This window comes from Aethalodelphis obliquidens, unplaced genomic scaffold, assembly GCF_003676395.1.
Source record: "Aethalodelphis obliquidens isolate GAN/ISIS:26980383/991018 unplaced genomic scaffold, ASM367639v1 scaffold41, whole genome shotgun sequence".
NCBI lineage: Eukaryota > Metazoa > Chordata > Mammalia > Artiodactyla > Delphinidae > Aethalodelphis > Aethalodelphis obliquidens.
This window is the reverse complement of record NW_020837985.1, coordinates 6,003,510-6,026,858: the sequence shown is the minus strand read 5'-3', so window position 1 is coordinate 6,026,858 and position 23,349 is coordinate 6,003,510. Positions and strand designations below refer to the sequence as shown.

The 23,349-nt window shown below is 39.9% G+C and overlaps 1 long non-coding RNA gene across 1 annotated transcript in view; it reads left to right on the top strand.

Moving 5' to 3' along the window:
• Nucleotides 1–22,616, top strand: part of LOC113633838 (uncharacterized) — a 91,098-nt gene extending 68,482 nt beyond the window's left edge. Inside the window, exon 3 of the long non-coding RNA XR_003438371.1 lies at nt 17,332–22,616. This is a non-coding gene — a long non-coding RNA (uncharacterized LOC113633838). The remainder of the gene's footprint in view (nt 1–17,331) is intronic.
• The last annotated feature ends 733 nt before the right edge of the window (nt 22,617–23,349 follow it).

The window sequence follows — 23,349 nt, the reverse complement described above, 5'->3', positions numbered from 1 at the left end:
ACAATAATTACTGAAATGTATGAATCCTTATTTCCTTATCATTTTATTGCCAATGCTAACCATTAAATTGCAGTCCTTCTCACTTGACTATGGTTTTAAGGCTTACAATAAATCACAGATATAAAGTATTAGAGTTGTAAAGACCTAAGAATCTTAGGGACCCTCAATCTAACCACCCACAGAATGTTAGCACTATTTCTTTAGTAAACTTGGTCAATGATAATCCTGTAATTACATGCAAAACCATACTGAGAGCCCAACAGACACCCAGACAAATTATTACATGATAAGGAACTGAAGGTAGACTTTTATTCCCTCAGAACAGATGAAAAGTACCTCCTATGACTTCCATATACAAACTGGAGACTCACCACCAGAAGCCACTCAGAACACAGATTCTCTACAACATCTTACAGAAAGACCCGAATGAATTTTTTGGACAACCCAATATTTGAGAGCAGATTTCTCTTTCTCTGTGGTCTTCTTTACTCTTGAAAAAGGTCCCTCATTTCTTAAAGCCAATCTTTATGATTTCTAGACCAGGTCTACTCTTACCCCACACCACCTACCATACTGGATGCTCACACTTGCGCTTGCTCAAATTCATTGATGTCTCTTAGGCAGAATTGCCAACAGTATCCTCAGTTGTGGTGGGAAGATGTGTAAGATGGCCATCTATTCAATATATTTCCATGAATGGAATTCATGGCATCATCCTAAATGTTGGACTTTAATTTTCTAATTCACCTCTTTGGTTTCTTCCAAAATTTTAATTTTTAAGGAAATTTTGAATTGTATAATCTTTTTTTTTTTTTTTTTTTTTTTTGGTGGTACGTGGGCCTCTCACTGTTGTGGCCTCGGAGCACAGGCTCCGGACGCACACGCTCAGCGGCCATGGCTCACGGGCCCAGCCGCTCCACGGCATGTGGGATCTTCCCGGACCGGGGCATGAACCCGTGTCCCCTGCATCGGCAGGTGGCCTCTCAACCACTGCGCCACCAGGGAAGCCCTGTATAATCTTTATATTTCATATTTCTCCCTTCTATGGCATCTCCTAAATAACAGACAAAACTATTCAATAGTTTTTAGTCCTCATTCTCTGCTTGAGACGCTTCTCCCCTGTGACACTGAGCCACTATTAATATTCTTCAAGTATAGCCACTCAAACTTATTCCACAAGTCATCTGCCAATAATGTCATCCTGGGCAAAACTTGTCAAAACGTCATCCATGGGGACATCAGAAGACACTTTACCAGAATTTTTTCCAAAGCATTATTCAAGTGAAAAGGTATTTGGATTGTATTTTTGGTTGAATTGTCATGTAACAGTCCTATATTCTCAGAATTTAATACTCATAAATCTTGGAGTCTTAGAAAAGTATTTTTATAGATTGCAACTTGGAATTCTCAAACAAATCCCATCCTAGGTGTTAAGGTAGATTAGATCAAAAGTTCTTAACGAATCCATGCAGGGACCTCAAAAATTATAGTTCTCCTAGGATCATAGGCAACATATTAAATTATGTGCATATGTGTATTTTTGTTGGAATAAAGTCTCCAGCTTAGAAGAGTCCCATATACAAAAATTACTATTGAACAAGATTAAGTCTAATTAAAAATGCCCCAAATTTAAACCTGTCTTATTCCCACTATATTTCTATTTGTGCTCTGCAGCAAGACACTTGCTATCCCACTTTTATTCTCCATTCCTTCCTGATGGCCCAAGATAGCCAAATGCACTCTGCTTACGCCTACAAGGATTACTGTGTTTTGAAACAGTGGCACATTTAAACACGGACACCTTCAAAGATTGAATTTAACATAAATAAAACTTTCTTGAGGCAATCACAACTTCTTCCTGCGAATTAGTCTTCTGATATCTAGTGTTTATGAGAAGAAGGCATTTTTTTTGTTGTTGAACATGAATCACGAGGACAAGAATGAAGACATGTGGAGGATTTTTTTAGAAAATAGGGAAAACTAAGTGAACTGATTCTGGCTAGGGTGCAATAAGCAAGACTCGTCCCTGAGTTAGTCCCTGGGGCTATGACACAAAGCATTTGGGTGCTCAGGAGGGAAATGTCATTTTCTGGGAGATGGGTAAAGTCTACGTGGATGGCTAACTATGAATAGAGTGAGCAACCTGAGTCAATATCAGGGATTGGAAGACAGACAGAATCTCTCTTGTTCCTGTTGCACTTCCCAGCGTAATTTTAATTATATACACAATCTCATTTTAAACACTGACTTTAGACTCTAACTTGTTGAAAGACATGAACTCACTGTTGCTATATGAAAAAAAAAAGGCTCGACTTGGAAAGAGTGTAGGAAGGAGGAATACTGCTAGACAGGAAAGAATTTGTCTCAAGAATTAGAGACAAAGACAGAGACTCTACTCAGGGTTTCTGAGGTGAAAGAAGACCACTTTGTGGAAGGATTTCATATCCCTGACATTTTTTTCTTTCCATGTGCTAGTTTGTGTACTGAGATGCACAGGATGAAAATCACATTTATTCAGTGGAGGTACATCAAATTTGTATTCTACTCAACTCTCTAGAAAGACTTTTCTGACTACTTAGATTTAAATTCCCCTTTTGGTACTCCTATATCATTGCAATCCAAGGTAGCAATTGGTAAGAAATGGTTGAGATCATTTCTATATGTTCTGATATATTAGAGGGAAAATCCACATTAGCTATAAAATTTAAAGAAAGGATAAATAAACACTTAGTGGATTAGCACATAGCTTATTCCTTACTTACTGCATGGGCCTATGGAGATCTCTGGCTCTCCTGGGTAGCTCTCCTTTAAACAATGATTCAGTGATCCTAGCTCTTCATAACTTATGATGTCACTGTTTTCAGTATATGACTTCCACCGTTACCATAGAATGGGTGATTAGTCAGAAAGTTTTATGGTTCCTTTCCAAATGGTGTTCACCACTTCTGTTCACATGCCATCATTCAAAAAGTAGTCACATAGATATATACCCACATGGTAGTTCTATTTTTAGTTTTTTGAGGAACATCCATACTGTTTTCCACTATGGCTACACTAGTACACATTTCCACCAACAGTGTACAAGGGTTCCTTTTTCTCCATATACTTGTTAACATTTGTTATGTGTGGTCTTTTTGACTACAGCCATTCTGACAGGTGTAACCTTTACCAAGAAGGCAAAGGGCCTCTAGCCCACCCTCTATAGACTTGTATTTCAGCTGGAAAAACAAAAACAAAAACAAATTGTAGTTGTAAACTACTAAGATTTCAGCAGTGTTTGTTACCACAGCAAACCTTAGCCCATCCTGACTGCACATCTACCCAAAAGGAAAGCAACTTTAGGCTAATTAGCAATCCATGACATGTATGGTTTAGTAAGCATCACATGCATAAGATCTCTTTGATTAGCAAATGCTCAAAGCCCATTCAATTTGGCTCGTATAAGAGGATAGGGTTCACACACAGCTGGACCCAGGAGCTAGAGTGGGGTCACTGAGAATCATATTCGTTCTTTTTCCCTTTATAGCTCTTCTGCCTCCTATAGTGCTTTTATTCTCAGGAAGGCTCTTCTAATTTGGAGGGCAAGATGGCTTTAGGCTCATACTTTACCAGATTAGCAACTTCAGTGAAAAAGGAAAATCTCTTTCCTGATAGTTATAGGAAAAGTTGCAGGTATTTCTCTCACTGCCCTGTTGGGATCACATGCTTATCTCTAAAGCAGGGGTAGCCAGAAGGATACAGTCCTCTCATTAGCCAAGTTTGGATCAGGTCACTACTCCAAGACTCAGGATTAGTTTCATCCCCACCCAAACTGCATGGACAGAGTATGGGAAAACATGACTCCCAGAGGAAAATTGGAATGTCATAACCAAGAAGATGAATGGACGCTTGGGAGAAAATGCAAAAATGGTCACCAAAATGCATAATGCTTAAATAAGGGCACTGAACTTGGTTTTCTATAAGGTCTCTTCTAACTTTGTCTATGTCTCTGCTTTTCATTTCTTCAAAATTGTACGTTAATTTTTACAAACATGATAATTAGTCACTCTTTGTGATTAACTGTACTTAGTAATAGCTACAGTTTAATGTTTCAATATAATAAAATGGAAAACCATTTCATTCTCTTTTTTCTGTTATTAGTCTCTTCTATATAGGCATTTTTCCACACCCAGTGGCATTATATCCTAACTGCAAGAAAAGTAGCTAGGGGTGATGTAAACCCTATTGTGAGCACTGGCTCCACAATCTCAAAGCTGTAAAGTGACCACAAACCACATAGGGGCAATAAAGTTGGCCCCTTCTTTCTATTCAGGGATACTGTGAGAGTAAATGTTTGTAAACTCTTTAAACCCTTCAGAGAAAAGGTGCTATATAAATCCAAGTGATTATTCATACCATTATCCAACACAAATTGAATGTCCATCCCCTGGAGACTGTTTCATTGCTAATTTCGCTGACAGCAGTTGATAAAGTTGACGTTTGGTTTTAATGGCACTGGCTAATAAGCTGTCAGAAGGTTTCACAATCTTACCAAGTAATACATTACATTACAAATATTAAAAATTACTCTTGGAATTAACATAATCTACTTTGGACACTCCATTGAATTAATCTGATAGGTTATGCCAAGTTTTGTTCTTTCCTTGTTACCCTAGGGAGACTTACATAGTCATTGGATATGGGAATGAATGTTTATAGAGTTTTGTACATTTGTGTGTGTGTGTGTTTGCTGCATATGTACTTCTGAGGATGAATACTCAGCCTGCATCAGAGTAACTGGTATTTTGGCTTGATGCTTTGAACTTTTGAAAATACACACAAACCTGCATCACCTGGTTCTGCCCAGATCCCTGGAGAGCTTTCAGGTTTTGAGACGACTCCAATCGTTATTATGGAAAGAGTGTAGCATTTAGAAAAAACCTGAAGATGAAACCACAATAATTGCTTCTATTTATTGAGAGTCTCCTCTGGATTAGTGCTTTTCATAATCATTCATTTTATCCTTGCAACAACCCTTTAGAGATAATTTTATCAATTTAAACTCATACTTTCAAGTGACAGAAAACCCAGCTCAGACTGGCTCAAACAAGAAAGAAAATTTATTAACTTGCCTGCAAATTCAGGTCAGAATCCAAGAGCCGTAGACATGGCTCAACCAAGTCTCAAATGATATCCCTGGGATCTTTTTCTCCATCTTCGTCTTCTAGATAGACTCTGTTCTCAGAGTCCTTGTGGTGAATGATAGCACTTAGCTCAAACTCACAAATATAGCACTCAATCCAGCAGACAAGAGAATCTATTCGTTCCATCAGCTCAGAAAATATCTACCAGAATTCAATTTTCCTGGTTTCGATTGGCCAGACTTAGATCATGTGACCAGCTCTAAGCCAATCATCAAAGCCTGAGGGATGATGCTCTAGATTGTACTGGCTTAGCCTTAACCTAGGTCACCTGTTTGTACCCTGGGAAAGACAGAGACAAATTCATTCAAAGCCCAAGAACCAAGAGTGGGGTGGAATCGTACCATCAAAACAAAATTGTGATATTGTTGCCATAACAGTGGAATGGAGGGAAAGAATGGATGCAAGGTAGGAATATCAATAAATATCCATTACAGATTGACACTGTCTTCGTTTTACCCAGGAGGAAACAGAGGCTCAGAGAAGCTAAGTGACTTACATGATATCATACATCTAATGAATGACACGGCCAGAATTTGAAACAAAGCCCCTGTGTCTTAAAGTTAATGTTCACTGTTGTCTTCTGAGACACAGTGAAGTGATAGCCTATATGGGAAGCAGCATATCTTACTGAGCCTGAGAAAGTCTGGTCCCAGGTGTCCACTCTGTTTGGGACAGAGAGAGCTAGAAAGCAGTGTCATCTGTAGTGCTGTTCATCTACACTGTACGCCAACCATGAAGCTAGTTCAGAAGGAGAATCAAAGAACTTGCATTCAGTGGAGTGGGAGGAAATTGGCATCAAATGCTCTGTCCAAATTCCTGTAACCTCCACCTTCCAGGGATGACTGGGAAGGTGGTGTATACACTATACTGCCATAGAAAAAAGTTATTTTCAGGAATGTGTTTCATCAGGAATACATTTTTCACATCCTTTAGCATATTGAGAATGTTCAAAAAGGCCTCATAATCACTATCATCAAAGTATATCGTAATTACCCATCCTTAAACAGACCAAGGGACCTTGGTAACGAACTCATGCAAATCTCTTAATGCACATGGATTTGTACTACAACTGTCCTTACACCCGGGAGCTAATATATGTGATAGTTCTTTGTAAAATACAGAGTCTTCTACACATGAATGTGATTATCATTCCTGTTTCTAAGATTACAACTTTAGACCCCCCAAAATGATGCTATAAACACATATGTTTAAGATAAAGTAAGCAAAAAGAAATTAAATGAAGTCAAGTCATTTACTAATACTAGTGTTGGGAATGGAATAATGTCCAATAATTATACCAATGCAAATAAGAACTTTACAGAACAGAATAGTATGAATTTAGGTAGATTTAGGACTGAACATTCAAAGGTATGCTATAACCAAATATCTGAAGCACATTTCTGATGAAAAGGTTAGATGAACAGAAAAAGTGGTCAGTGAGGTGTTTAGTGAAGAGAGGATGGTTATTGAAAGCAGTAGCTATGTTGTTACTAATTTGACTAATACCAAGATGATATAGCTGTTGCTGACTCTCCCAGTGGCAAATCCATTCTGACTAACTTCCTGTCAGCCAGGCCAGCCGAGGTCTCTCTTCTATGGAGACTTACTTCACTGTGCCATAGCGGATTTGCAGGCAAACTCTGTCTCCAGCTAAAACAGAGAAGGTTGACTGTTCTCTCTTGTAGGGCCTTAATGTCAGTCCAGTGAATTCTAAAGAAATAATCTGATGTGATTAGAACACATAATTAGAAACTGATATAGCAGGGACTTTCATATGTAATTATTCATACGTTTACTCAGTAAACATTGTTTGAGCAGCTAGGAAGCACTGACACCATGCTGCGCTGTGGTGAGTTCTGGAAAGCCCTGAGGTGTGGACATTGCTGCTCTAGCATGCATGCGATTATGTTAAAGAAAGACGTGTTTTTTAAATCAATATCTGATAAGTGCTTTGACCGACATAGGAACAGAGAAAGATGGGAACATGGAGAAGGGAACAGTTTGGCTGCACAGGAAATAAACAGGCTTGGCCGGCCTTGACTTTCTTTCAGGATGAGTCATAGTTTGCCGCCTAAATAGACTACTTGGACTAAACCTCTCACTTATTCTCATTTTCAGTACACCCCACTGCTTCCAACCCAGTTTTGCTGAGCTCTCTAAATTCCTGACACACTACTATCTACCGACTCTTCTCACTTCCTCAGATACAACGAGGTGATGTGATGAATTGAGCCTGATAGCCTTGGGCTTGACTTTTGTTCATGTTACTACCGATATACCCTTGAGCCAAAAGAGTAAACCTCTCTTTAGTAGTTCTCGGACTTCCCCGGTGGCACAGTGGTTAAGAATCCGCTTGCCAGCGCAGGGCACACGGGTTGAAGCCCTGGTCCGGGATGAGAAAGTCCGCGCACAGAAACGAAGGCCCAAAGCAGCCATAAATAAATAAATAAATAAAAATCGCTTTAAAAAAAACCTCTCTTTAGTAGTTCTGCATCAAATGAGCCTTCCGGGAATGGATGTTGAGACAGAGTTACAAGTGCAAGAGGCTTATGGAGTGGGTGGTGGGAAGAAGCCTGTGAATGGTAACAAGGGGAGGAAGTAGGACAGGGCAGGGAGAGCCTCAGACTGCAATGCAGATCTGACAAAGTCTCAGTCAACCCCTCAGAGAGCACCAGAGCAAAGACTACCTGTTAGAGCACGGACATCCCTCCACAAGCCACCACTGGGCAAAAACGGTTAGGTCCTAATGCCCCAGGAGTACAGCCTTGCTCAAATGCCCTGGCCAATCCAAGGGTTCTATAGCTAGAGTATGTCATCTGACGTCACTCCCCACAAATAAACAGCAAGTTCTTGACTGAAGAGCTATCTCAGCCCTGCACCTCAGTGGTGGCCACCGATTCTCAAAGACTTGCTATAGCGCCACCTTCTCTCTAGTGATCACTGAGTTAGCATAGGGATGGTTATGCTTCACAATGACTGGAAATTTGACTCTAAATCTATCAATAACCCATAAGACAGGTTAAGCAACCTCAACTACTCCACATTTTAAACAGCTGAAATTAGTTAAGGTGTCAAAAAAAAAAAAAAGAACTATGACCACCAAATGTCATTTGTTCGTATGCACAGACACAAAATGATCTTAGTTTTCACAACAAGCTGTTATTTTGAGACCTGCATAGGCAATCATGAGAATGTTTATTGTGTGAATAACTTACAGCTTATCATATCACATAGTGGAGAGAGACAGGGCAACAACAGGCAATAGTGGAGAAGGAACGTATTTACAGTCAAAGCTAGGTTTGAATCCCAAACCTGCCATGAAAGGCTATATGTCTTCAGGAAAAATTACATAGTTTATTTGAACCCTAGTTTTCCTCACCTGTAAAATAGAGTTAATAATACACATCTCACGGCCTGTGCGTATAGTGGAAGAATCTCTATGATGTGTTGATTCCTAAGGACCCCTGGTTGTTCCTGACTGTTCTGCAGCCATTTTCTACCTAACGATGCTTGGAAGGAAGACATCACTGTCAAGCTCTGAGTTCCGAAATAAAGTGCTGTTTGCTTAAGTCTACAGGGAGATAATAACCTTGAAACCCAGACTGATTCAAGAAAAAGAAAACGGTGTCTCAGAACTCCCACAGTTTTTTTTTTTCTTGCTTTTTTCTCTCTCTTATTTATGCCTTAATATGTAAGGACCTGGAACTTGGAGGAGTCACTGTATGGAAAACACAGAGAGGGGAGAATAAAGGACAAGACGTGGGGGAAGCCACACTTTAAAAGGAGAAGAAATGTTCTCCTGATTACACACAGTAACTTGGAAAAATTTAGAATGAATGAGACCAGATGCTCCCTGGCTCTCTAAGAAGGGAGCTAGGACAATCCACCCACGCCAGGACCGGGTGCAGTGACTGAACCTCAGGACTGTAAGTAGAGATCCAAAGACACAAGGCCCAGAGATGGTGTTGTTTCTCTATAGTTACTACCTCCAAGGTCCAGCATGATCCCTTGTGGATATTAACTTTACCCACAACTTTATAAGTAGTAACTTTACTAGACTCTACATACATTATCCTAATTTCCACATACCATCTGTTTTCTGCTGGGAATACTGCTTTTACAGATGTTAATATCATAATGTCAGAAGATCACACCTACCTAGGAAGATGATAGAAACCAAAGGCTTTTCTTAGACCACGAGATAGCAAAGAGGTTAGAATTGTTTTGGAAAATAGAAATGCATACTGAAATATCCTAGTTTCTTTGTCAGACCGAGTTCTGACAAATATGACAGAACTTTTTAACTAAAAAAAATAAAAGTCATTTTCAAATTCAAAGTTAAAAATAATAATAATTTCTTTTAAAATAGGTTTCTTTTCCTGTTTCCTTCCCAAATAATTTAATGCAAAATGATTCGGTGGGGCTGAGTAAGGCAGGTATCTGTGGGTGGAAGAGGCAGATTAAGGTAGCCCAGCACAGGAGTTAGAGTCTGAGCAGAGTAAGCAGAGTATCTGCTTGGCAGGGCTGCCCAGCACAGAGGATGGGAGCCCAATCAGGTGTTGGAGGGCACCCCAGGGGAGGGGCAGCCTGACAAGGATGTCAGAGTCTGACTGGCCTCTGGAAGGCATTTGTGTGGGAGTGTTACCCTGCGGGGTTACTGGAGCCTGAACAGGGTAAGAGGAACCTACACGTAGGGGGATGGTGGTATGGGCAATCAGGTACAGGATGTCAGAGCCCAGGAAGAGTGAGGAAACATTGATGTTGAGGGCATCCCAGCACAGTGTCAGAGCCTGAGAAGGCAGGGGAGGGTTTCTACTTGGGGGAAGAGGTTGGCCCAATGCAGGGCACCAGAGCCTGGGCAGGGGGAAGAAGGTATCCATACAGGGGAATGGCAGCAGCAGCCCAGCCTGGGAGATTTGAGCTCAAGCGAGGAGAGGAAGGCATCTATGCAGCAGAGAGAGGAATAGAAATGTAGGCAGAGAGGTGTGTCATAACCTGGGCAGGTGAGGAGGGTCCCCAGGAGGGATTGGGGCTTGGCTGTGACAGGGGTCCACTGGAGGGTATGAGAGCCCAAGCAGGGTGAACAGATGATCTTTGCAAAAGTGAAGGGTGGCCCTTGTGGCAAGGGATGGTTTACATGCAGAGAGAATGATCAAATAAGTAAATGCATTAAGGGTAATGGATTCGAGATTCTCACTATTAATAATAGAAAGAGAGTTCTAAATATAAAAAGAGAGGAAACCAGAATGAACCCTGGAGTGTCAAATTGGAATTGGAGGTGCTGATATAATCTCATGGTTTTTAATATATAAATAGATGAACACAGCAATGAGGATGATGTAAATGTGTATGTGTGTATATCTAGAGTATGTGCATATATTCCCTATCTCTGTCCACAGAAAGGACCTAAGAGCTGAGTCATCCCAATAGCAATGATCAAACATAGCAGTTGCATCTTGGTTTCTAAATAGTACTGTTTGCCAGTAAAAGGAGTCAGAGTTACTTGGAGAAATGGCTGAATCTAGGGCTGAGACAGGGACAGTACAGAATGAGCCTGGAGCACCTTTTTTTGGCCAGTATAAAGAAGTATGCAAAGATGGATGGGAACATATCAAGAGGACACATGTGCCAAGCTAGAAGGGCTCCCATTTGTCAAATCACAGATAATTAGAGCATCAAGAAATAATAAGAGTAATGGACTATGACCTATTGAATAAAAGAAGAATCCAAGTGTCTACACTGATGTAAGTATATCAATGAATAAATTGAAAGGTTGATGAATAATGGGATATTTACATAGTTTCATACATAATACCTCCCTTCAAAACACTCATTAACCACAAAGGAAAGAGGAATAATTTTACAATGGAGAAGACCGATAGAGTCCACTTAATCAAGTGGTCAATGTTAATATCCCTAGTAACAGGACAAGTGGAAATGATGTGTGACCTGACAGGAAGCAAGAAGAAGGACACAGCACCAGTTCAATGGTATTCCTACCAAAGGTGCATATCATGAATCTACTGACAAAGAAACGGCAGACCAACCCATATAAGGGACGTCCTACAAAATAACTGGCTGGTAACATTTCAAAAATATCAAGGTCATTAAAGTGCAAGGAAGACTGAGAAATTGTTCCAAGCTGAAAAAAACTAGAGACATGCTATCTAAAAACAACTATTGTAGAATACTTGGAGAAACTTAATTGGGGCTTGAGGATTAGATAGCAGTAATGTATCAATATTACCTTCTGATTTTGACAGCTATTTCGTGATCATAGAGAAGAATGTTCTTATGTACAGAAAATAAATATTGAATGATTTGAGGGTGATGGGACATCATGTTGGCAAATTACTCTCAAATGGTTTCGGGGGAGGGAAGGGAAATTCTTTATGCTGTACTTCCAAGTTTCATTTAAACTTGTTATTGTCTGGAAATCACTCTGAAAAAGTTATTGGAAGATTTCATCACAATCTAGCACTAAGTCTACTACTCCTCAGTCGTTTTGAATATGCAAACTTTGTCTTTAATGAGTATTTTTGCCTTTTTTAGCTCCTTCAGCAAAAAGAACTCAGATCCATTCTTAGGAAGATAATCTGGGTCATATAATTTATAGGGTAACAGTTGGCAACATGACAACCCCAGTGAGATTTCTCTCTCTTTTTTTAGCTAACCGCTTCTACTTAGAAATAAAACTTTAAATATTCTGCTCTGACCTTTTTGCCTCGGAGGAGAGTTTAATTACCTGCCCAGTTTACATAAATTATGTTGCCTGTTTGTCTAAAATTGAATCCTGGGCAGAGATCAATATGGCCTCAGAAAAGCCAGAGCAAATGACTTCTCTCAAATGCCATCAAAGGTCACCAGAACCTTTCCTGCTTGGATGGGGACACATTCTGTTCGACAACCTGGAGCGTGTCACAGGCCTGCTGCCTGCTGCCTTGGGTACCAACAACAAGAGCATGATTGATCATCAGTTAGAGGACACTGGGTACAAACTCCCTCAGGAGTCAGCTCTGTGGAATTAATTGAATACCATGATGAGTCTGATTCATCATCCTCCAAAAAGAAAGGGGAAAATGGCACAGAACACACCCAGAGCTTGATGCATGAGGTTTCGTGGAGGTTAACTGCAATTTAGATTCAAGATCCTGACGGTCACAGACAGTGCATGTGCTATTTGGTTGCAGATGCACAAAATAATCCAGGCAAAAAGTACCTTTCAATCTCTTCATTCTTCTTCCTCTTAGGAAGGAGTTACTGGTGACGGCCAACTATGTGTCTGGCTCTATTCAAATAATCACATTACAAAATATTTCATGGTAGAGGTATAAATAAAGTGTAAAATGATTTTAGACAGCAGTAGAACTTTCATCTGGGAGATTCAGAGAAAGCTTCATAGAGGGTATAATGTTTGATTGGTAACTAGAAGAAGGGATATAACTGTAACGAATATTTGGAAAATGAATGCAAGAGGAAATAGCAAGAGCAATGTGACAGGAACTGTGTAAATTTGAAGCCCAGGAATTACTTCGATACAACCAGAGCCACAGGGAAATAGTATTGGAAAGAGAGAACAGCTCATGGATGCTGAAGTAAGAGCCTAAGAAAAAATATGCATGTGGTGTAAAGCCAGAGGGAGAAGAATCAACAAAGAAGAAACAGAAACATGTAGAAAAGTTGGAGATTTCCATTAGCTTAAAGACAAAAGAAGGAGAGGAAAAAGTGCTGAACAAGGTCAAAATGTACACAGTGGTCAAGATAGTAGAACTGAGAAACCACCGATAATGTGATAGCAAGAGCAATTCCAGCCTCAAAAAACATGGAGAACATCAGATCTCAAGGGAAAGGAAGAAACTGTATTGAAAGTCAATGTAGTAGGTGTGAATTGACCTTTCTCATAGTTTGGTGGTGAATGGAGATAGGATGGAAGTAAAGATAGAAGTGCAAAGAGAAAGAAGAAAAAGAGAGGTAAGGGGATTGATCTGCTAATGAAAAGCAAACCATCGTGGTAGGCAGAAGGGTTGGCTGCAACATAGAGAGATTGGTGCTCTAAGGAAAATAGCTGATAACTGTTATATCAAGTTCTCAAGGGGGTGATGAGAGGAGATAGAATTGAAAGTATGAGTATCTCTTCCAGCAGAAGAAGGAAAGAAACGATAAGAAATTTTAAGATAGGTATGATGATGAGCGTTTGTGGAAAAGAGATGAAAAAATCCAAAATATGTGGCTTTACAATTTTATATACATTAACAGGTGAGATAAATGTGCCAGAAGAAAAGCAGGTGTAAGTAAGGAGAGGTGATTTGTGGGATACACAATCAATTGTGAATAGCAACTGTTGTGGGGGCACAGATTTCAATCAAATGCAGAAAGCTTTTGTGTTAATAGAAGAACGAACCATATTAGGGCAGGATAAGGTAATTATTGTAAATTACTGTAACAGAAAGAACCCAGAGAATTCATTGGCTTACAGAACAAGATGTCTATTTCTTTCTTATGCCCAGGGTGGGGTATCCAGGTTATCTGTGGCTCTTCCCTACTCAGCCACTTAAAAACCTAGGTTTGCAATGGCTTTGTCATGTTCAACATGTGACTTCCAAGTTTGCTCTGTGTCACCATCTCAGTAGAAAAGATCTTAGAAGAATTTGCATGGGAGGTTTTATGTCCAGACCTGGAGGTGGAACACATCATTTCTGCTCATATTCCATTAGCTAGAAGCCAGTTCCATGGCCGACCTGATGTGGGTGAACAGCTAGTAGGCTCTGTGGAGAAATCTATGACTCTATGCTAAGAGATCAGGACCCATGTTAATATGCCAGATCTCCTAAAGCTTAGAAAGTTCTTCTCCAAAGACAGACAATACTAAATTATTCATGATATAAGCTTCAAAGTTTGTATAACATCAAGGGCCACAGGCTTGCTGGAGCTCTCCTTGGTGCTGAACCCTGTATAGCTGCCTGGATCTCTCCAATATAAATAAGATTCCCACAGAAAAGGGTAAGGAGCAACATGGTACATAGACCTTGAGGTGATACATTAAAATTAATATTGTTGCTCATACAGAAATTTCCACTGAACACCTTGTTTGTCCACTTGATGGGAATTATTGAATGAAGGAGTGAAAAGAACCTTGGACTGAGAATTAAATAATCTGGGATATAGTCCAGATGTTGTCACTAATTCTCCAATGATCTAGCCAAGTCACTTCTTTCTTCTGTTTCTCAATTTTCCCTCTTTTACATGCTGCTAACGGGCTCAGTGCATCTTGTAAACTTTCCTAGTTCAAAAATAAATGTGTAGTAAGTCCTTTTAGAGTTGACAATGTTTTCTTGCCTCTGTATCTCATGAAGGAAGAGCCCCAAGTAAGTGTTCAGCTGTAAGGCATTCTCAAACACTGATGTCTGGAATACAAATTATAACTCCTTTGTGGAAGGTAGTTTGGTACAGGTTTCAAGAGCCTTAAGTAAGCACATGCTGAAGGAAATACAAGAAACCTTGGTGTCTGCAGAGAATTATATATAATTACATATAATAGAGAAAATTAAAAGAAATCAAAATGTCCAAGTTCAATAGGAATATTAAATACAAGGAATATATGCTGTCATTAAAAATAGGGGTTTTAAGGTTTAGTTAACATAATGAATATTGAGGAGTCATTAAAATGTTTGGTTAATTATTTAAGATAATAGAAGTATGCCATAAGTTTCATCTCTAAAAATGTCAGCCCCTCCCAATACTCTCTTGCATTTCCCCTTAGCTCCTATTACCACCTGAAATCTATACATTCTGCTAATCGTGTTTATTTTTGTCTCTCCAACCTGGGATGTATGCTTCATGAGGGCCGTAATATTTTTGTCTCTTTCGCCCCTTGTTTTAACCCCCATTTCCTAGAAAATTACTTGGAAGAGAGTTCCTATTCAATAGCTATTTGCTGAATGAATAATTTAGTGTCAAGTGAAAATGCAGATAATCTTAGATACAGAGCATGATGACTCTAATTTTATAAAGTTAACATATATGTATATGTGAGTTCGAATATGTCTTGGCTATTTATCATAAGTTTATTTTGTCTTTAAATGCAAAAGTAAAAAAAAGGTATAAAAGACACTCATTTTGGGGCTTCCCTGGTGGCACAGTGGTTGAGGGTCCGCCTGCCGATGCAGGGGACACGGGTTCTTGCCCCGGACCGGGAGGATCCCACATGCCGTGGAGCGGCTGGGCCTGTGAGCCATGGCCGCTGAGCCTGCGCGTCCGGAGCCTGTGCTCCGCAACGGGAGAGGCCACAGCAGTGAGAGGCCCGCGTACCACAAAAAATAATGAAAACAAACAGAAAACAAACAAACAAAAAACCCTCAACAGCTTACCTTCACACTCAGAATAAAATCCAAACTCCTTATAAACTATCGCCTAAAGACTCTGGACAAATCCCCCAACTTCATCTCTTGCCCTCCCACTTTCACCTCACTTTATTGTACTTTTTCCCTTGTCCTCAAAACACAAGATCTTAGGTTTCTCTCATACCTTTGTACTGATTTCCCCCTGCCTGAAGTGCTTTTCCTTCAGATTATTTCAAGCTGGCTGCTTCTCATTCTCTAAGCCTCTAATCAATATCACTTCTCAGAGAGGTTTCCAGGACCACCCATCCATGCCAGTTCCATGTGAGTCACTGCCTTCCTACTGCCTCAGTCATTGAAGTTAAACATTTATCTTTGTCTGAAATTGTGCACTTATTGTGTGTATCTGTCTCTTCCTCTAAAAATTAAGTTTCCTAGGGGCAGGAAAATTATCTGCCTTCTCTATATTCCAAAACCTAGCATGGATATATAGACTTACTCAACAACTATTTGTTCAGTGAATGAATCAATGATTCTGACTTTTGCTCATAACTGCTCCAAGGTGTAGTATTTCTCCTACTCCATCCTTAGTATCTTCCATTCCCATTCCTGCTAATTAACCTCATTTTGGATCTTTGACCTTACTTTCATAAGAGTTTTTCAGTCTTATTGAGGTATAATTGACAAATAAAATTATAATATATTTAAAGTATACATCATGATGATTTAATATACATACACATGTGAAAGGATTTCTCCCATCTAGTTAATTATCATATCCATCACCTTACATATTTATCTTTTTTACATTTTGGGTGAGAACGTTTAAGTTCTACTGTTAGCAATTTCAATCACACAGTACAGTATTATCAACAATAGTCACCATATTATATTCAATACATTGGATCCTCAGACCTTATTCATCTTGTAACTGAAAGTTTGTACCTTTTACCAAACTCTCCCTATTTCTCTGATCCTCCAGCCCCTGGCAACCATTCTTCTATTCTCTGTTTCTTTGAGTTTCACTTTGTATTTTTTTAATTCCACATATAAGTGATACCATGCAGTATCTGTCTTTTCTCTGTCTAGCTTATTTCACTTATGCATAATGCCCTCAAGGTCCATCCATGTTGTTGCAAATGGCAAGATTTCCTTCTTTCTCTGAAGGCTGAATAGTATTCATATATGTATATATGAAACATCTTTATTCATTTACTCATTCATGGGTACTTAGGTTGTTTCCATATCTTGGCTACCATGAATAATGATGCAATGAACATGGTAGTGCATATACCTCTTCAATATCTAGCTTTCAATACTTTTGGATATATACCCAGAAGTGGAATTGCTTGATCACGTGGTGATTCTATTTTTAAGTTTTTGAGGACACTTCATACTGTTTTCCATCGTAGCTGCACCAATTTACATTCCCACCAAGAATGCACAAAAGTTCCTTGTTCTCTGAATCCTTGCCAACACTTGCTATCTTTTGTCTTTTTGATGACAGCCATTATAACACCTGTGAGGTGATAGCTCATTGCAGTTTTGACTTGCATTTCCATGATGATTAGTGGTAATGAGCACCTTTTTGTGTATCTATCGGCCATTTGTGTGTCTTCTTTGGAAAAATGTCTATTCAGTTCCTTTGCCCATTTTTAATCAGATGGATTGGTGGGGTGGGGGGTGCTACTGAGTTGTATGAATTCTTTGTGTATGTTGAATATTAATCCCTTATCAAATATATGATTTGCAAATAATTTCTCTGGTTTCTCTTCAAATCATATAAATCTTCCACCTTTTACTTTCATAAGATTTTGAAGCAAGGCTTGGACTTCAAATGATAACAGTATGGGTAAAGATATGAGAAGAGGACATTCCAGGATGAGGACATGTATGAGAAAAGGGGTGGAGAAAGGTAAGGAATTTGATGATGTTCATTAAAAGCTATTGTAAAGTCTATAGTCATCACATTAATCAGAACTCTTGTGTTAATAAGGGACAGTGTTTTAAGCCAAAAAGGAAATTTATTACCTCATCTTACAAGAAAATTCAAGCTTTGGCTTCAGGCATTGGTGCATCCAGGTGATCAAAGAATGTTATCAGAAATATTTTTCTTTAATCTTTCATACTGTTTCTTTTGTGTTGGCATTTTTTCAAGTAATCTTTTCTTCAGGCAAAAATGACCACCAATAATTTCATTTTAAATCCTAATAGCTTAACAATATAAATAAATTGATATCAATTCTTTCCTAATAGCTACAGAAAAATTTCAAAAGGTTTCTGCTAGTCAGATGTACTAGTTAACCTATTGCTTCCTAACCAATCACCCTAAAACTCATCATTTAGGACAATGATATTTCATTATTGCTCATGAGTCTGCAGGTGGGACTAGTGGTTCTGATAGTCTCAGTGGGACTCATTGGTGCATCTGAAGTCAGCTGTGGGACAACTGGCTGCTGATCTCGTCTGGGCTCTCAACTTGTTTGGGCAACGGCAGACTGGTTGTTCTAGAGTAACGTTAGCTAGAACAACCAGGCTCTCCTCCTGTGTCTCTCACCCTCCAAAAACTTAGCCCAGACTTTTCTCATGGCAGTTGCATGGTTCTAAGAGAGAGGGTGGAAATACACAAGTCAAATTGAAGTCAATACTTAGAATTAGTACATTACTTCTGCTGCAATGTATTTGTCCTGTTAAGTCACAAAGCCAGTCCATATTGAAAGGACTGGGAGGAACTGGGAAGAGGTTTAAAGTCACATTGCAAGGGCATGGATACAGGGAAGGTGAAAAATTGAGATCATTTTTACAATCAATCTCATACTGGACTTAGGTCAGAGTCCTATCATTAAATTAGTTCCTATGAACCAGGTGTGAACAGAAAGCTTAGCAGTAATGGTTTCTAAGGGAAAAGTGAAGGGCTGTTCCCATAAGAAGTGATGATTAGAAAGCAAACTCAGCCGTTTTCCACTACATGGGATATACAAGCAGGAAGTCAGTTTGTCATAGTGTTTTAGAGCATAAGGTTTTGATTCAGACTGTTGATATTGGAATCATAACCCTGCCACTTCCTCTGTGTGTTTAAAACATTACCTAACCTCCCATAACCCAGTTTTCTCATCTGTAGGATAGAAATAATCACAGTTCTTCTCTCCTGGAGGTCTTTTAAGGATTAAATCAGACAATACAAGTTAAGTGCTTTCAAGGGAACCTGGTACTTAGTAAATGTTCACTAAATCTTAGCTGTTTTGTATTATTATTTGGCAAAAGTCAAGTTCTGAAATATTATGACAAAAAGAGCCACCTATCAGGAACATGATTTAAAGGAGAAAGCTTGACTTTCTTTACAATGATGGAGTGAGATTCCTCCCTTTCATTTCCACTATACTTGCCTTACTGAATTCAGTTTCTAGTATCATATTAGAGCCCCAGGGGGAAAATACCCTTCCATAAAGAAATTTAGGTAAATTTCAGGCTTAAGGAAACAAAAGCTATAAATATGAGTTTGTAGCAAGGACACAAAACTGTGTCAGCATGGTTCCAGGGTAGTATGGAGTTCATCATCAATTATTAAACAAGGTCAATATTTGTGGCACAGAGAAGGCTTTTAGCATATATTATTTATGCAGATGGTTGTAATAGGTTCTCCATCCTTGAACAGGGAGATTTGAGAGTGGAATACTATTAACAAGAAAACTACTTGGCACAGGAAATAGGATATCTTCTTTTCCAGGAAATAGTTTCTCTCACTCTCTCTTCACTATCTTATTTCTACAAAAGGAAAGAATCTCTAATAAATCTGTAATTACTATGCTTCTCCATGCCTTATATTATGGAGAAGGTGTATAGGGAAGGAAGAAGAAGGTTCTAGGAAAAAAATAATATTGGTTCTGGCCCTCAGGAAGCCTACAATCTGGCTGGGTAAATATAGTTTCAAGTATGAAGCAGGACAATGGTCTATATTAACAAATGCTGTAACATGGAATAGAGACAGATATTTAGGGGTTCAGTTCAGACAAGAAGTGATCAGCATGAGCTAAAAAATCATGATGGGCATAACAGGGGATGGCATTTCCCCCAAAGTGTGATTGGGAGGCAATGAATCCCACCCATTCAATAAACAGATACTAGCACAGGACAATGTGAGATCATGTCCCTATGGTCCATGGGAAGAGCATGCATTGTGATAGTCCATTGACAACCAGAGAGGTTAGAAAACATACAGGGCTTTTAATGGTTACCTGTTAAATGACCTGATGGGGAATTAGTTCTGAATGTCAAAAGATTAGTGTCCTTAAAAATGAGCAAAAAGAAGAGGCAAGGGGCAGAAATCAGAGCTCACAGAGATTGGAACCAGCTACATTGGACTCTTCCTCTCAATCCCAGCCCCTGCCCCACTTTGTTTGACTTCATCGATCCTCAGTATCCCCATCTGTAAAATGGAAATTGCAATAGTAGCTACTGCATATGGTTACCATGAAATCTAAGTAAAGCGGTTAACACAGTGCCTGCCACAGAATGATGATTCAATAAATGTTAGCGCTATTAACTTCTCTTATTATAGGTATAATTTGGGAAGTCATAGAGTCAGAATGTTAGAGCTGGAAAAAATATGACATGCCATCAAACCTAGCTCAGTATAATCTAGAGGTATGACGTTCTCTTCTAACCATCTTGCTTCTGAAGACAAGGCGGAAACTCAACCAAGTTGACTGCGAGTTTTTTTATTTGCATTTATCTATTGATTTCCTCCATAGAGGGCTTTTATGAGACCAACTTAATACAGCATGTTTCCCCATTTTCATCAAGGATTATAAACAAGGTCAATCTATATAGAGATGGGCTTTCAGCAGAAACAGTGATGTCATCATGCTCAATGAGCTTCATCGAAAGACTCTTCCAGATAATGATGAGAGTAAAATATGCCCAGGTTCCCCTTTTGTTCCTTTATTAATGAATTTGAGTCCACAGAAACTCAATAAAGGTGACAGAGAAGGCTCATGAGCATCACTGAAATCATCCTTACCAGGGGCAACCTGCATATCACAAAGCCAATTTTCCATTAATAAAAGACCATACCCAGAGCAGGATACTACGCTCTACTGCATTTGGACTATGTGTAGTAGAAGTGGTTCATCTGAGTGGTGGCAGAGTCCCAAGCATGCAATTTGAGCTCAGTTGCTACAGGATTTCATTGGCTTCACTCTGGTCTTGGCTCGGTCCCTTCCTGGCCCCCACTTTTGACCAAATTCAAACCCTCTTGCCTAGACTATTGAGAGAGCCCCATAGCTGGTTCTCCTACCTGTTTTCTCTTCCTATCACCAATCCGTTCTCCACAGGGCTGACCAAAATATCTTTCTCAAGCACAGACCTGCAAATTCCCTACTTTTTAAAAGATGCTCACTGGCTCCCCACTTCATCTCTTAGCTTTTATTGCCGCTGCTACTGTTGTTGCTATTATTGCCATTAGAATCACCATCATCATCATCATCATCATGATTATCATTTCTGGATAAAATCCAAACTCCTTTAAATACAATTCAAGATCTTCAAAATCAGCCACTGTTTCCAGCTTTATAATAATTAAGATAACTACCATTTATTGAAAGTTAATACGTCACAGGTCCTCTGCTCAATGGTTTACTTTCATTATCTCATTTCATTCTTACAACAATCCTGAAAGGTAGTCTTATCATACCCATTTATCAGATGAGGACACTGAAGCTAGGAAAAGTAATGTATCTTGCTTAAGGTCGCACAGTCAATAAGCAACAGCCAGAATTCAAACCCTGATTTGTTCCACTCCCAAACCCAGGCTGTTAACCATCATTCTCTCAGCCTCATCTCTGATCACCTCTCCCACACTCCCATCTCATGCACACCTGACTACTGGCCCCTCTAAGGAAAACTGATCCCGCAAATTTTTCAGGCCATTGCACATACTTTTGCTTCTCCATGGAATGCTGGAACATCCTCCAACCCATCACAGCAAGGTAGCCACCTCAAATGTCACTCTAGCAATGCTGTGAGCCTCTGGCCCAGTGTCCATGTACAGCGCTGGGTACACTCATCTGTCAGGGGCTGCAGGCACTGGATGCTAAAGCTAACCACTCATAGCTCCCTTCCCCAGAAATATTGCCCTTGTCTTTCCTAGAGATGTCCAGGATGTGACCACACAGACACACACCCACTCAGGGCAAATGACTGACTGATGAAGAGAAATAAAAACTCAGGCCCCTTGCGTTAGATAGGACAACCTCTGTGGTGCAATTTGAAAGTGCATCTTTGCATAGGTCCTTGCCCTGTCCTATCCTACTTCCCTTACTACTTGGCTCCTCTAAGAGTACACCCTAAATTAATCCCCATCTCAGGCTGTGCTTCTAGTGAACGGACTTAAGCCAGGCTCTTCCTCTGCGATGCCATTCCTTACCTCCCCAGAAAGACTTTATATTTTCAGCATCAATGCTCATAGAACATATTTCCATTATGGCATTTAGCATAGCATTTAACAGTGTTCTGATAATATTGTACCGAAAGTCCTTCTCCTTCGATAGATCATTGGTTCTTCTAGGTGAAGGACTGTGCCTTTTGAAGCTCTGTACCCTCACACAATGACAAACATTCAGGAGGCAGGCACTCCATTTCCTCCAGCTCACAGGAAACTCTCCACCCTGCCTGTCAGACTGGAAGGGCCCTGATCCAGATACTTGGCTGTTACTCTGTCTGTCCCATCTTCCAGCCCTCCTTCCCCACGACCCAGGCTCACATTATCAAGTTATGTTTAATTAATCTATTTTAGGGTCAGCTTTGCTTCTGCTTTCTCATCCACAGACCCTCACCTGTCTGTCTCCTTGCCCCACCTCTGTTTAATCTTCCTCTCTCCTTTACTGCTCAGACTTCACAGAAGTCCAGAATTTAGGAGTACAAATCATCTTATCAGAGCCAGTCCCTTGGCTGGATGCAAATGTAAGACCTCTTTGATTTATGAATGTCATGCTCTTCAGAGGGAGGGAGAAATGTCCCATTAAATGATATCCATCTCCCCAATCCCATTAATAAGCTAATTAAAAAAGTTAAAGAGAGCTTCCCTGGTGGCGCAGTGGTTGAGAGTCTGCCTGCCGATGCAGGGGACGCAGGTTCGTGCTCCGGTCCGGGAAGATCCCACATGCCGCGGAGCGGCTGGGCCCCCGTGAGCCATGGCCGCTGAGCCTGTGCGTCCGGAGCCTGTGCTCCACAACGGGAGAGGCCACAACAGTGAGAGGCCCGCGTACCGCAAAAAAAAAAAAGTTAAAGAGAAGTTCATGGAGAATAGATTGGCTTCTGTAATAGTATGTTGGCTAAATAAAATATTAATAAAAACACAACATGTGTCTGTGTCAGATGCCTCAGTGAGGAGGACTGAGATCGTAATTGACAATGTGAGTTTCTACTCATTTGTCTGAGGTGAGGCTGCAGCGTCCTTTCTATCTGAGTTGTTTTTGTCATGATCAAATAGGCTTTAAAGCACTAGCTGGATAGCTAAAAAAGAATCATTCTGTGAGAATTAGATGTTTTAAACACAATGACTCAATTAACGGTCACAACAACTCTCTGTGCTAGCCAAGACACTGAAGCTCAGAGAGGGTGATTTAATTTCCCAGAGTCACACAGGTGGCAATTATCAGAGTTGGATTTGAACCCCGGTTGGTTTGGCCCCAAAGTCTACTCTCTTTTCACTGCACCATATTTTATGAGGGCATGCCACAAATAGGGGCAAGATTTGAACAGAGAAGTTATGACTGAAAGGTGAAAGAGAAGGCCAGAAAAGGTCCTTTTGCTTTAAATAAACTTATGAG